We start from the raw sequence: 16,731 nt of genomic DNA on the forward strand, positions 1-16,731 counted from the left end.
CACGAAGGTGTATTTTTTCTAGTCCTCATCACTGCAGCTTTGATAAGGAAAGGGAAGAGAAAGATATTTGTTTTCAGTATGTTGGTAACCAGCCTCCAGGAAAACAGTGACAATTGCCAAGCTATCCTGCTTGTTGAAAGCCTCAGCTGCATTCAAATTCCTGTCTGGCTTCCAGTGAATGAGATAAAGCTAAAAACAAATTAACAGGATTAATTTTGCTGGTTCTATTACAAAGGAATGCTACAATCTGTGAGAAATAGAAAAGGCACTTTGCACTCTTAGGGTCTGAGGAAACTGAGAACGTGCTTGTGAATGCTTGCAGATTTATGGTGGGCAGCTGAACTGCCCCGGCATTGTCAGGACTCACTCAGGCTTTACCTTGGGTAGGCGGAACTGCAGGGATTCCTGAAAGCAATTTAGGGGTAAGTACACAGGGTTGTGGACAAGCACAGCTTACAAAAGACAGACATTTTTCTAACTCTGCTGCTAACAGTTTGCAGTGCATGTCTTTAAAAATGTAGTACATAAATGGCATTTTGAGGAGTGTAACCACTTTGTTAGACATGGTGCAATATTTACTGACAATAGTCCCATTTACTGCAAAATATTGGTGGTATGGCCATGAATGTCATAGAATTTTAAGGAATTTTGTTTAGTCTAGCGTTGTATATTGTATCTTGAGCTTTTTTTTTTTTTTTTTTTTCCCACTTTGATCCTGTGGAATATAAACTTTCAGTTTGGAAATCATAATAATTTTTTTAAATGCCATCTCACCTATGAATATGCTTAGCAATTCTTAGCAATGGCAATAGACTAGTCTTGGATTACATGTATAATGTTTCAGCAACATCACAAGAGAAAATATAAAATCTTCTTAAAATACAAGGAGGAGATTCTAAAATATAGAAACAGAACATGGAAATTATCATGTAATAGACATAATCCCAAAAATCTGATTTCAATCCCTTTTTGTTTCTAATTCCATTTAGTTTTACATCTGAATTGCTGTATTTTCAGCTTAACATCTTTACTGTTTCAACATATTTTAAACTATTGATTCAAAACAAACTATTAAACACCTAATCATGCACTGCTTAAACACAGCTGAAGTGCACTATCTCTTTACAACTGAAAGCAATTCTAAAGGGACACCCCTTTCTTATCTTGGCTGTATCGAGTGAGATAACTTGATCGCTCTGGCATGAGAAAAGGGAGATAATTCTGGCTGTCTGTTCCTAATGCCTGGATGAAAAATGTATAATCCATCTCCTTAGTTTGTCATGTTGGAATGTTCATAAAATCTAAAAAGCTGCCAAAGCTAACATTACATGGAATGAACATGAGTAGTTTGTGTACGCTGATGACTATTAGCAGGACTTTAAGGCACTGGAAAACAAATAAAACTTGTTATTTTAGAGATGGCTTTAAATTTTTGTAAAACAGAACTTGCTTCATTACCTGAAGACATTTAATGTACTGGAACAGCTGCTAGGGCCCTTACTAGAAAACTTTTTTCCCTCTTTGCTTAATTCATTTCTTCTGTGTTGCTTTCTTATTTGCTGCCCTAGAAAAGCCAGGAGGAGCAAAACCAACAAACCCAACCGCAGTGCAGTGATCAGCATGCTTGCAGCTTTGAGGAGCTAGAATTATAGTGGGGCATTGGGTGATCAGGCTCTCTGAAAAGCAGATGATGTAGTATCAAGCTCAATGTACTTGTACAGCTGACCTTTTAAACATTTACCAGAGGTAATTTACTTTTATACCTGTACCTTACAGCCCTATTTCACTATTTAAATATGGATTGGATTATCTAAAATTAGCTTAATAAGCTCAGTCAACATAACCCAGTTTGCTTTTGCAAGGTCAACTTTGCACATGCAGGGATGGTATTGCTTTTGTAAAATAAATTAACTACCAAACCTATCTACAAATGCTTTTTCCCCTATGGATGATATATGGGAACAGACCTCAAAAACTTGACTCTGTGTTTTCTTTCATTGACTCTGCCTCTGAGGCATTTTTCCTTCCATCTACTGTCTGCGCTGAGCCTTGCTCATTAGTTTGGAATGGAAATAAAACTGTTGCAACATTTATGTTCCAGAGAGGGGTCCCCCAGTCAGCTATGCAAATGCATGAAGTATGGTAAAAACTTTATCAATCAATGAAGTCTTCCTGACAGCCAAGTTATAGATTTCAAAGATTTTTTATACTGTGCAAAGAGTTTTCTCTCTATTCACACCTTTTTACATGAGATTATTTTTAAGTATCTAGAGAAAAAGTCCTGACAGTTTATGGAGTCAAGACAAAGTCATTGAAGGTTTTAATTCTTGGTGTGTATACGAGTGCATCACTCATAGTAAATCTGCAAGTCTCTTTGACACAGTTTCAAAATTCAGGTGAAATATATGTGAGTACATCGTCTACTCCAGAGAGTATGACAGTGTTTTAAAGGTCTATTTCTTCACAGAAGTAAGAGATATAGGTATTTGATGTTTTCTGAATTTAGAGTATGAGCTGCCTCAGGTGTACTCAGATGTTACTGATATTGCTTATTGCTCATTACCATTAATTCCTTGCTTACAAGCACATAAAAATGTATTGATTTCCACTGCAGTGATAGGCACCTGTAACTGTGCATGATGCTTAGAAATATGTGCATGGAGTTGCATTTGCAACATCACTCACCTGGAGAAAGAAATCTCCTTTGCTGTCAAAGTAATAAGAGTCTCTAAAGGAAAAAAAAAACCCAAAAACATAGTCCAGAGTGTTTTCATATGGGTTAATAATGTAACTTTTGCATATGTATAAACCTCCCACTGTAGATTAAAAAAAAAAAAAAAAAAAAAGGCCCAATTGAGTAACTGTGTTTAAAAAGTCTCCTCCTCCTATGTTCGCCTCCCCAAATCAGTGGGTAACCTGGAGGTTTCCTACTCAGAAATTACCTTTTACAATTTACACAAGAACATTTGCCAACAAGTCCTAATTTTAAAGAACATAATTTGGATCTTCTCTGACAATTAAAAGGTGTTGCCAAATAGTATAACAGAATTAGCAAGCATATCCTAATCTATATAAGTACTCCTGAAAAGTAAATAGTCTTTCTATATAAATCTTTTTAACAGAGAATGAAAAAAGAAATCTTGTATCCCCCTCTTCAGGTCCCCTTTTTACCAACCTGAGGGGCTGTCTCTATCCTTAAATTTCATGTGGAATGAAACTCCAACACCAATGATGTATTTGCATCTGGAAGGTTTCCAAGGTTTCCACAGAAGACCCACAAATTGATTTTTTTTTTACATATTTAGTTTTAGGAGACTGAAGGTCTCCAATGGCAACAGAGTATAACATGTGCCAATGCTCATGTCCCAGGCAAAATAAATAATTTAATTTTCTGCTTCTAATTCTGTACCAGTACTAAACTGATGTCACTTTCCCATGGAATTGTATACATAATAAAGATACTCGATATATAATCCACGTAACTTATTATTGTTAAAATTAAAATAAATACATCTATTATTTAAACATTTGGTTTTCTGTTAAGGATTGCTTTCATCATTGTTGACTTGATAAGTGCAGCTCAAACTTGCCTTTTTTTTTTTCTCCTTGCAAGGTTCTGACCTCTTTTAAAAAACACTGCTGGTGACAATGAAAACTGTTAAGAAAAGATCTCTGATTTTAATTTCTTCTGAATTTCTAACTTACGTATGGGTTTTTATGTGCCTGCTTGAACAGTAAAGACCTAAACATTTTCTAACCAATGGTTACTGATTCCATATGACTTCAGAATGGCATGAGAAACTATGATAAGAGGTTGTAATAAGGTTGTAATAAGGAAACAGTGTGGTTTGCACAATCAGAAAATGTTTACTTTTTGATTCAGTACAAATATTAAAACAGATGTGAGTTGGATGCCAAATTAAAATACAAATTCTAACTGTTCAGATACTGTCCAAAGACCTTTACACTAAATAACCCAAAGGATAATTATGATATAAAAACGAAGACTACAGAGAAAGCAGTGTATGTTCAGCCTTTTTTAAAAACCATGTCAGTGATTTCAGAAATTTATATGCGAATTTTAGAATTTTGATTTTGAAAAACCACTAAAAAGTAGTCAATTCCGTAGCTCTTAGTGGTGGTATACAACAATCAATGTTCAAGAAAATGGTGAATATATTATTAAATACTACATTAATACAACCGGCAATGCTCTTAATAAGAGAGGAGGTCCAAAACCTACTAAATCCCACCAGCTTCAGATGTTTTGGGAATGATCTCATGCCATTTTTATACTGCTGGGAATCTTCAAGGCAATATTTTGGGGATTGATACCTGTCTGTTTCAAAGCTAAGTTCTGCTAACACATATGTTATTTTGCCTGGCTAAACTCTGTCTCATGCATACTTAAAAGCAGGATTGCATTTTTGGGATGTTATGCTTGATAAGTACTGCAGCATAATTAAATAGTTGTGGTATTATCTATATTTGTAAATACCTGAACTGAGTGTATGGAGTAATTATTTCTATATAAAATAAGGTTTATCATAGATTATGTAAGACTTGCCTTGTCATCCTGAGTTGCAAAACTGGAACCTGTTGACATTTTCTTGTTTTTCTTACAGGCTATTCTCAGTAATAGGAAACTACTGATATCTGCCTTTGCAGATGTCCGCAGCTGACGTCAGGAATTTCAGACACCATTGTGCAAGTTTTGTTCTAACCTGTAAAACTTGTTGCAGTGATGATTAGGGATATGACAACTTTCAGGTACGTCTCAATCATAGGTGGATTGAAATTTTCTGATCATTTTTTGGGGTTGTTCAGAAATTATGTTTCATCAGAGTAGAAAATGTTCAAAGAAAAATTAACACCACTAACTTCTGCTGAAAGACAACTTCGACTGCTTAGTCTCTGATCCAAGTCAGATTGCTAAAATTACATCAGCCATTTTGAAACAGAATCTGCATCTTGCAGAACAGAAATTTGACTTTTAACCAGATCTGATATCAATGATCACTGCTCCTTTGGAATAATGTAGGAGATAAGTTCCTTCACTTCTAAGAGAGCCAGAGCACCAAATCATCTGCAGTTGTTTGCACTCATGGCAGGGTGAGAGAGACCCATCAGTTTCTTGTCTGCCATCGGTTATCTGTAGACTCTGTTGGTTACTGTGAGTTAGTTATATAGAATTATCACATTTATATATTTATGTATATATATATATAATTCTATATATGGAGTCATATATAGTTATCGAAGACCTTCTGCCTACATTCAAGAACTATCAGGTGAGCCACTGAAAAAGAAAGTGACTAGTTAGATGGGACTAACCCAGAGAGATTTGAAAATGTATTTATGGTTTGTGCGAAAGATATGGTGCATTACATCATGATAGATGGACAACATAATATAAAGAAATTCCATGACAAAAATACAAAAGAGTAGGGCAAGGTAATTTTGAATTTTCTAAGAAAGGAACAAAGTTTTAGGAATAATACCAAAGGAAAAATAAATATTATCTTGTTATACAGATGCAATGAGAATATAATTTGGAAATATTACCACAGTTTCTTTTGCTTGATCAGATAATCAATGTCAATTTTATGACTATGAAAAATATTCCTTCTGCATGAGGTGAGGATGGCAGAGATTTGGTAAAATGATCTCTTGGAAGAGGAGCCAAGATTTCGGAACTGTGACCTTTTCACTGTCGCATCAGCCTGGCTATAAAGTAATTCTAGACTCTGGTTTAATACAGCAGCTTGTGTGTGACTGACACAACAACTGCTTTGCTTCTTGAAACCCAACACAACTGGCTTATGATTCCTGCCATTACTGTTTTCTGGTTCTACATCCTTAAATGTGCTTCAGCTTTTAGCCATGATCCTATTACTGTTGTTAAAATATTTAGTTACAAGTATTTCTTAATTAAAGAAAATTAATTCTGATTCTGCTGATTCTTAGAACTTTAAATAAAAACCTGTCTGTCAGCTCCTTTTCCTTTTCCTTCTGTATGAATGCAGGGAGTAATTTTAATATTATGACGGAGCTCTTGACCTCATGCAAAGTCTGAGAGACAGGACTTTGAAAAAGAGTCTAGTGGTTTTTTGAATACACTTCCCAATTTTTTTTAATTCTTGAAGTTACAGCGTGGCTGTGCAATAAGCCTTTCTCCAGATGGCACAGAAATTAGGTTTGACTTTAAAGAAAGTCCTAGGAAATGCAGCTTAGAAAGGGTGGCTGAAGGCTTACTGCTTGTTGCACAGCTCTTTCCATTTGGGCAACCTCTTTAAGATCCCTTATCTAGCTGACAAAACCCATTTCAAGACTTTTTGCAACAACTTCACTCTAGGAGGAAATACCTGAACTCAAAGACCACTGAAATATTTTTTTTCCAAAATAAGAGGTTTTGTAAATTGCCATAGGGATGGAAGAAATTTTTTTAAAAACTTAAAATAATATAAAGCAGTTTATTTTTGTGGCTCTTGTGCATTCCTCCACTGTTCTTGTAGTCCAGATGTTGTCATTTTTTCCAATTCATTAGAACTTATAGGACTAAATTGCTGAGACAGAAACCACAAAAAATGTCCCAGCAGCACAAGGCATAGGAAGGCTGAGGATGATGGATGTTAATACACTTCTTAAAACACAACCCTGTATTCCATCAGCTACTGATTATTGTCTACACATTTTAGGCTGCCCCACTCTGCAGGGAAAGTGTTAGCACCCTTCCAGGAAACTGGGATTAATGAAATGTGATAGCCTTGGCAAAGCCTTCACAGTATAAATAGAAGTGGATCCCTGGCTTTCTGGATGAATGTGTGCAAAGTTTTAATGTATAAAGCTCTGAACCAACAAAACATTATAAATGTGTTTAACTTTATGCATAGCAGGACACCTACTGATGTTATTTGAGAGTATGAAGTTAAAAATGAACATAGTATAGAAATGAATGAAAAAGAATCTTATTTTAAGGATGCTAGTCAGAAAAAAACCCCAGAAAGCTCTTCTGAAAAATATTATATTTGTTATATTATATTATCATATTAACATTGACATTATTTTTTCATGTTGTAATTTTCAAATACTACATATCTCAATAGTGTATTGATTTGTGAAAAAAAAACCTGCAAATATTCTTACTAAATATTTCACTAGCTCTCGTAGTGAGCTTTTTTATTTAATGTTTACATAGGATCGAGATACTGTTATTTGTAATGGTCTGGTCAAAATTAAATATTGTATTAGACAATCTCCCCATATAGCTATTGTAACCAGGGAGGGAAAGTTGCAAAGTCACAAAAATTCAGGAGTGAAATAGGAGGGTGCTTCCAAGCCACCAGTCACTGCTTGATCTGAAGGAGCTCTGGCCATCCTGGTGCAAAGTATTGCACATGGTGCAGGAGATAAGGATCACCTTAAAAATAAAATAATTCATAGTAAACATTGGCCTGTGGCATAAAGGTGTGAGATAGGGCCCTGATGGTTATGGAAGAGCTGTTGTCTCATATTACCCCACACCTGCTGCATGCAGGGCTTTGCTAATGTCAGAGATACAGCTCAGTTTGTGTGTGCACAGCTGGCTATTGTGGGTAGGATCAAACCTGGCTCCTCTATGTCAGGGAAAGTATGTATCTTCTTATCTGGGGAATTTTATCTGCTATGGCCTATAGTTTTAGGCTTTTAATACTAACTGAGCATATATTTTAAGTTGTGAAATATAGTACATCAATCTACATAAAAAGTATAGAACTGTGTCCTGCAACTCCCTGTCTGAATTAAAAGAACCATCAAAGTCTGAAGCAAGGAAAAAACTTGTGTCCAAATAGTGTTCATAATCTTTTCTTGTCAATGGGTACTAGTAATATGTAGTCCATATTTTCTAACAATTAACAAAACTTTATAGGTGACATCATGCACCTCATATTCAGGGAATATATTTAATTGCAACTAATATGTATGTTTAGATAACAGAAGAGATTTGTAGGTGGACAGGAAGTTATAATAAAAACAAATTTTATGTTTTGCAGTTATACCGACACAACATTAAACAACTGATATTAGAAATGATGGGGTAGTTCTACGTTTTTGTCTTTTCCTTTTAACCTTGTATCAACATGAAAACAGCATATATAGTGGCAACAGACTCACAGATTTATAGATATAACATACAAAAGAGAAAGACAGACTGTTATGTTAGTATATATTGCATATTATGTTATATATATATATTATGTTGGTATATATTACTTCCCCTACATTAGGGGTTTTCACCAAGCAGGCTTATTCTTCTTGCTTGTCTTTCACATTTAGAAAAATTCATAGACCGCAGAGTTTTGGACCTGAATTTGAAAATATTTGTGTGTCTGGAGATTGTTGAAAATTGTTACTTGAATGACACGTTCAAGATTTGCATGCTTCAGCTGGAGCTGCTGATGGATTTGAGCACAGCTTTGCCAGGTATATATATACATACCTGTATATATATATGTCACTGCTATTGCTTGAGAATCAATTTGAGCTGTATCTCTGGAGCTGTATGTATGGAGCAGATGTTTGTCCAAGGTAACCAAATGTATTCAATTTTTGTAGTTCCAAAAATTGTAGTTCTTTTTTACAAGGCTGTGTGGTGACAGGACAAAGGGAATGGCTGTAAAATAAGAGAGGATAGTTCAGATTAGATATAAGGAAGAAATTCTTTACTGTGAGGGTGGTGAGGCACTGGAACAGGTTGTCCAAAAAGGTTGTGAATGTCTGGAGGTGTTCAAGGCTGAGTGTTGGATGTGGCCCTGAGCAACCTGGTCTAGTGGAAGGCTCCCAGCCCATGCCAATGGAAGGGGGGTTGGAACTGGATGATCTTTAAAGTTCTTTCCAAACCAATCCATAATTCTATGATACTTCAGTGATTTGTGATAGCATTTATTCTGGAAGTTGCACTAGGCATTAACTAAATCTCATGAATTTGTACAGAATTGACTGTTGAATAAATAGTACAAGAGAAATGCTTTCTTTCAAAGATGTCACTGACTGCTGAAACTGCATTGTTTCAATCAAAACGTTGCTCCGATAGAAAATATTTTAATCAGAAAAACGCAGAATCACACTATCTCCAGCTTGGAGGCTTTCAGTGGGGAGCTGTGCCCTCTGCTGTTGGCTTGAGCACAGTGAAGGAACAGCAGTAAGCTGCAGCCTGAATACTTTTGACCTGAAACAAGGGTAAAATGGAACAGTTCAAAAACATATTCTAATATAACTATTTTTATAGGGTAAGGTTGTTGTCAAAAACCTTTTTGTGATATGAGAACCTTTGTCAAAATGCTACAGAATATTTAATTCCATTTTCATGTAAATTGCATCTGGTGGCCAAGAATATTTTTTGTTTCTTGTCACCTGAGAGATTCATCAGTGAATCAGGAGCAACAGAACTTTTGAGATGGATTTTTTTTTTCTCAGTGATGAAGCATTAAAATTCGTGATTTCTTCTGAAACAATGAGTAGAAAAAGTACTAACTCTTCTATCAAAACAGAAGAGTTCTTGTTATTATTGTTGAACTTTTTTAATCAAATACTGCTTAAAACCCAATTCAAAGTTTATTTGTCTGACTATTCGGCCTGTAATTTGCCATACCTTTTAATTTTACAGTCCACATTTGCCATATCTTTTAATTTTACAGTCCATAATTTCTATGAGCCAGTGAGGGATAAAGGGCTTCTTTCACAATTTCTCAAATAAAGTTCTTAATAACAAAGGAACAGGGGGAAAAAAATCATAATTTCAGTTTCAACTGTTCGCTGCTATTCCAAATTATTTTTCTCTTTGAGTTACTGAGCTGCTGGGAACACACCTTCACAAGCAACACATTAAAGTTTTGTTACAGATGTAAAATTCAGATGTGTACCTATGCAAATAAGCATATTTATGTGTCACAGTGGTAGTTTAGCTGATTTCCATTCTAAGATTTTATTACACGGTTTTCTCTCTTGTTATGTTCCACATTAAACTCCACAAACACAGTGCAAGTTGGAGAAGTATCCAAACTGCAAGACAGGGACTAGAGGAGCAAAATCCTTCTCATGGTTAGAGATCAGGTTCGTGACCACTTGAGGAACCTGATCATACAGTAGTCTATGAGATGTTGAAATAAATCCCAGAGTCCTGAGGGAATTGGCTGACGTAGCTGCCAAGCCACTCTCCATGACATTTGAAAAATCATGGCAGTCAGGTGAAGTCTTTAGTGACTGGAAAATGGAAACATCGCACCCATTTTTCTAAAGGGCATAAAGGAGGATCCTGGGAACTGCTGTCTTGTCAGCCCTGCCACCTGGGAATATAATGGAACTGACCTTCATGGCAGCTATGCTGCATGGAGGACAGGGAGGTGAAACAGAACCTCCAGCATGGCTTCACCAAGGGCAAGTTTTGCCTGGCAAACATAGTGGTCTTCTGTGACAGAGTTGACTACATCAGTGGACAAGGGAGGAGCCACGAATGTCATCTGTCTGGACTTCTGTAAGGCCTTGGGGACAGTCCCCCACAGCACCCTACTCCCTCGATTGGTGAGAGATGGATTTGATGGGTGTACTATTTGCTGAGTGAGGAATTGGTGGAACCTCATTCCTCATGGTACCGTCCAGAGAGCAGTGGTCAAGGGTTCCATGTCCTGATGTACCTCAGTAACAGGTGGTGTCCCTCAGGGGTCCATATGGGGACAAGTACAGTTTAATGGTTTTTAACAGTGACATAGGCTAAGGGATCAAGTGCACCCTCAACAAATTTGCAAAGGACACCAAGCTGAGTGGTGGAGTTAGCACACCTGAAGGATGGAATGCCATCCAGAGGGGCCTGGACAAGCTTGAGAAGCCAGCCCATGAGAACCTCAAGAGTTTCAACAAAGCTAAATACAAGGCCCTCAAACCCTAGGATTATATAAACTGGGGTATGAAGGGTTTGAGAGCAGCCTTGCCTAGAAAGGCTTAGGGCTGCTGGTGGATGAGAAGGTGGAAATGTCCCAGCAATGTGTGCTCATATCCCAAAAACCAACCATATCCTGTGCTGCACCAGAAGACTGGCCAGCAGGGAGGTGATTCTACCCCTCTGTTCTCATGAGATCTCACCTGGAGTACTGCAGTACACTGAAGTAATGAAGTACAGCCCTAGGAACCCCAGCACCGGAGGACATAAATCTGTGGGAGCAAGAGTAACACAGGGGAGCCACAGAAATGAGTAGAGAGCTGGAACACCTCTCATATGAAGAAAGGCTGAGAGAGCTGTGCTTTTTCAGCCTGGAGAAGAAATGGCTCCAGGGAGACCTCATTACCGCTATTCAGTACTTTAAGGAAGTCTGTAAGAAAGACGGGGATGAACTCTTTAGTAGGGCATGTAGCAGTAAGACAATGGGAAATGTTATAATTAGAAGAGGGTAGATTCAGATTAGATAAAAGGAAGAAATTCTTTACAAAGAGAGTGCTGAAACACTGGCACAGATTGCCCCGAGAATGGTGGATGCCCCATCCCTGGAAACATTCAACTTAAGGTTGGACAGAGCTCTGAGAAATATGATCTAGATGAAAATATCCCTGCTCATTGCACAGGAGTTGGAAGTAGATGACCTTTAAGGTTCCCTTCCAACACTCTATGATTTTATGAATTATCCACTTGTTTGATGATGCAGGGACAGCCTGCCACAATATGACTTCTTGGTACCTTTCCTTTTTCACTAGGGCATGTTTGAAACCTACTGTATATGCAACCTGAGAATCATATTTGTTAAGAACCAGAAATAGTTTTAGGAATGTCACAGAATTCACAAGTACCCCAGAGATTATTAGATCAACCCTGTCACCTACAGACACTCCATTTCTGTATTTGCACTAAAACCCCCTCCATCTTAGGCCTGTGTAGAGTTCTTATAGATGTGCAACTAATAAGAATCCCAATTGGGAAATTTTAGTGTGTAAACTGAAGTATGAGAATGTAAGGAATGATCAAGATTTAGTAAGAATTGTAGAGAAACTGAGCAATGTTTTTGCAAGAAATCATACATATTCCATAACCATCTTCAATAGTGGGCATCCCACTGGGATGTGAGTGAGCTTTGTGATGCCTCCTCCCTATCTTTGTGATGCCTCCTCCCTATCTTTGTGATTTCCCTTCCTAAACAGGAGGCAGAATTAGTTGTTCGTGATAGAATACTCTTGATATCTTTTCTATTCTTAAATGAACATCTGCTTTTGAAAATTTCTGATAAAACTATGATGTGCCTCAAAATGTCAAAAAATATGGCATGCTTGCCCTGTTTCCCTGAGTTCCTGCTGCAGTTTAGCATATTCCATGCTCCCTGCTACCATGAAATCACACTTTGTACTACCTAGTTATCCTACTCCTCTCACAGAAGTACAAAAAAAATAAACTCTGTTATACTGCCAAAGCATCAGAGAGAATTGTGTGAGTCCCAGGTCAACAGAGCAGGCTGCAGGTCTCCTTTCAGTTTAAACTAAGTTTTTTCATCTGTTTTCTTCTGAGAGATGGCCTTGAAAACCTGAAACAACGTGAACAGACTGAGATGGAGGCAAGCAGCCAAGGAGTTGATCTCAGCTTGACAACAGGCAGAAAGCAAGCATTTTGCTGAATGGAGACAGGTGCATGATGGCACTCCTGCACATTCATGCTCTTACCTATTCATAAAAGAAGAAATCCTGAAAAAATCTCCCTCTCCCTTACCATCTCCATTGCCATTGTCCATCCTGTTGCAGACTGACAGAGCGGGAATGTGGGATACCATCAAGGACTCTCCCCACTATTTCACTTCAGCTCTGAAGAACATCTTTACCTGACAGATGGTTAAAAAATCTGAATTATTGCCTTTGTGAAGAATTCTGTTTGTTTCTTTGCAGTTTACCCCAATTTCATGCTTCCCAGTAACAGTGTCTTGAAAAATGCCCACTGTTATTTGAAAGGACTCTACCCCTGTGTTCCTATAGTGGAAGATTAAAACCACTCAGATGATCTCAGTAACATCAGTCTTTGACAGCTTTTTGAAGTGACAAGAAAACAGATCTAAATAAAGATTTTTTGGCTTCTGTGTTTTAGAAACTGAACCAAAAAAAATGTGAAGAGGAGGCTGTAAGATGCAAACAAGAAATGGAGGACCCACAGAAAAGTATCTGTGTAGAATAATACGGGACCAGACTGGATCTGAAGATGTGGGAAGATGGAAATGAAATGCATCTTAGGACAACCTGGTGAGATCAGAGTTCTAGCTTGTGGTTGCCTCACTTGTACACCTTGAGTACCTCTAATGTGTATACACAGAACAAGGCTATCTTAGCTTCACTCAGTGGGAGAAACACAGTGTTTCTGTCCTTTACATTAATCCTTCTGTACTTTGATGTAAATACTAATTTTCCATGAAGGATATTCTTTTTCTCATTTTTGTATTGCTCTCTGCCACATACAGCAACCACTGAATTTGGGCTCACTGTTTTTCTTACAGAAGTACTGCTCTCAATGTTTTTTATTTGGCCATATGATGCTATTGCTGCCACTGCACTAAAACTTGCTGTCCTTGTAGGAAGGTTAATCTTGTCTAATGCAAGACTTTGGACTTCAGATATGTTATTTTCCCTCATTGTTTTACTCTTATTGAACATCAGCATAAGGTGTACATTCATAGTTCATGAACATTAACCCTACACATTTCTTTTCACATGGCCAACCATTCTGAAAGTGTATTTCATGCAGAGACTAATGAAAACACTCGTTCTTCTACTTCTTTCCCAAATTTATATCAATAAGTGAAATTCAATTTTATCAAGCATTTTAAGAATGAATTATGAAAGCATCTCTTATACTAAGTAAAAATAATATAAACTATTTTATTATATTTTCTGACATACATGTGAGATTTTTTGTGGTTGTTATTTCTGCAGGAGGTTGGACTACATGATTATTTCAGGGCCCTTCTAATCTGAGTCTTTTTATGGTTCTGTGACTGGAATGTTATAAAATTCTTCTCTATCCCTATAAAAAATATTGGAACACTAGATAAGACTATTGACTTCTTGGTTTATTCTATTTATTTTCTATGAAAAGATTCAGGAATGATAGATTGTGCTGTATGGAGAATATGTCCAGAATTAATGGCAAGAAGAATGAGTCAGAGATGTGGGCATTGCCTTAGGAATTTTGAACATGGATCTGCAATGATTTTTATAATTCATTACTTTTGGATTAGAACATACATAGATAATGGCTGTTCTCTGAATTTTTATCTGTGGTGAAAACCATCATGTGAATAAAATGATACAGGCAGCAGTCCAAAATGTATCACTTTGTTAAGATAAACTAATAAAATTGGGAGTTTAGACATGTATATTTATAGAAAAAAAAGAGTATCCAGTAAGTGATGGTGTGGGATGTTGCAAGATAGGGATGATCTCAGTTATTACAAACAGGAGACTAGATCTAAATGAAGGGGATTATAAAAGCTATAATTAGGTAATGCTTCCTAAAAGCCTAACCTAAACTGTTGAGGTTTTCCATTCCAAAGTGCATTACCACACAGAGATCACATATCATGTAGTAAGTACAGAAAGAAAAACAAATCTTAAACAAACAGTATTGTCTTCAATTATTGCAGAGCAATCCTTTAAACTTTCTGGAACAGATACTTTTCCTTTAATGATGCTGTGATTGCTGAAGGACGGTTTACTTATTACATTGGAATATAACAAATACATTACAATTAAATGTCTCCAAGTTATGTTGATTTTATTTGCATGCTTATAGATGATGCTTTAATCTCTAGATTTTGCTGTAAATTCTGAAGAAGGCAGATGGGTTGGTGAAAAAAAAAAGAATCCTCTGTCTTGCAAAAGCAAGTTTACTATTCTCAGGAGTGATATCAGTGCTGTTTTACTTATTGTTTACAAATATCCATGTGTTCACATAAAAACTCGAGGAAGAATGGCAGTGTCTGTTCTGTGTGAATCTTATTCTGTCTGTAGAGAGTTTTCAAAGTCTGCAAATATGCAAGGGTCCAAACTCTGACTGAGAATAAGTGAAGGGGCACGGGAGATCTTTCTTTTCACAGAGAGCCAGCAAATGTGTCCTGCCCTTTACTGCCAACACATGGATAACAGAGGGAAGCACCAGAGAGAAAGGAGGACTATGAGCAATGCCAAGGCTTTTCAGAAGTATGGTTAATGCTGTCTTATGAAGGACAGGCAGTTTGTACCATCTGCTAGAGATGTGAGGGAACAAAGAGTGCCTTGCTGAGATATCCATAGACTAAACTGGGAAGCTCAGGCTTGCTTCTCCCACGTCTCCCCCGGCACACCCAAAGAACATCTGGTAAGCTAATTCAGTAACAAGACCAAGTTATATTAATTTTCTAAATAAATTCATAGTTTCTTCAAATGCAAAGCTTTATGTGACTTTTAAAACAGACAACTGCTATTTAAAATAAACCTCCAATATCTGAAGTAAGTAAAAATTTACCTGAACTGTGTCTATAAATGTACAAGTATGAGCATTCCAGATAAAACAAAGGATCTGGTGATGAACTTTAAATCCACCATGTGCTTAAATTCTTGGTTAGGTTGGGCTTTTGTGCAAGATGACTTAGTTGTCCAGCAGCAGTTTGGAAGCAGAGGTCATGCAACCATTTTGTCCTATACAGCCCAAATTTCTCACTGTTACAGTGGATCAGTGATCCATTGAACTCCTCTTTCCTCCCTCACTGTACTACATAAATGAAAGCTTCGGTTCTTACCGCACAGAAGTAAGTGACTCATTGAATATTTGACTGTCTAGCAAATCTTAGACTTTCTGACTCAGTGCTAAGAGTTGTTTCCTGTTTGACTGATAGATAAAGACAGCTTCTATCTGTAATCCATAAGGAGGTTTCCTCCACCAGGAAGATGTCTTGCCTTCATGGAGGCACTAAAGCTATAGTGGTGACTGTTGAAGCAAAGACACATTTTTGTAATCTATCATTTTTCTGAAAACCAGCAGAACTCTCATAATACAAAATGGCTCATATATTTATATTTATATATTTATCTTCACTCTTGCCGTTGGGATCTGTATATAAGCATGAGTGACTATTAAAATATAAACCTATTGTGAAAAACCACATCCTGAATGTCTGTATTTCAGTATGGCAGGATGTTTAGTAGCCGGTGTTATTAGATGTTATTCTGTGTATTACCACCCAGAAAAGAAAAATCATAATATTGCCAAAAGCAAAAGACTGCTGTCAAAGCTGATAAATGCAAAAGGGCTTAATGAAGGTGTTGTCTGTCTGTGATGAAACAAGGAGACCTAAGATGCCTTTTTAAAAATACTTTTGGGGTTAGATCATTGCTAGCCCACATGAGATTGATTAAACTCTCAGAAATTGTGTTGGCTAAGGACTGCTTAACTTCATGGACTATGCATCCAGCTGTTGAAGTTGAATTCCTTGTATTTTCTTGTGGTTTGGGTATATTATTGGTTATTTTACCATAATAAATAATTTTTGGTGTTTTTTACGAGATTATAATTTATTATTTATTATCTCAAAGACATTGTCAAATTCAGACCTTTAATAAACTTAGAGAGTAAAAAACCAATGCATTCAGCATCTCTGAATTTATAGCTAAGCAAATGGTATTGGTCTTGGAAAACACAGATGAAAATTGTTGGCCTGTTGCCCTATCGTGCGTGTAAGACCTATAATTGAAACA

General features: G+C 36.8%; 1 long non-coding RNA gene across 1 annotated transcript; it reads left to right on the top strand.

The window, feature by feature from the left end:
• The first annotated feature begins 322 nt into the window (after positions 1-322).
• Positions 323-13,813, top strand: LOC121340291. Its single transcript, XR_005953276.1, has 4 exons — positions 323-422; positions 4,626-4,770; positions 8,317-8,463; positions 13,094-13,813. It is a non-coding gene; the product is annotated as an uncharacterized LOC121340291 (long non-coding RNA).
• Positions 13,814-16,731: the final 2,918 nt, after the last annotated feature.

Source organism: Onychostruthus taczanowskii, unplaced genomic scaffold (genome assembly GCF_017590055.1).
Source record: "Onychostruthus taczanowskii isolate IOZ18803 unplaced genomic scaffold, ASM1759005v1 scaffold4, whole genome shotgun sequence".
Classification (NCBI taxonomy): Eukaryota; Metazoa; Chordata; class Aves; order Passeriformes; family Passeridae; genus Onychostruthus; species Onychostruthus taczanowskii.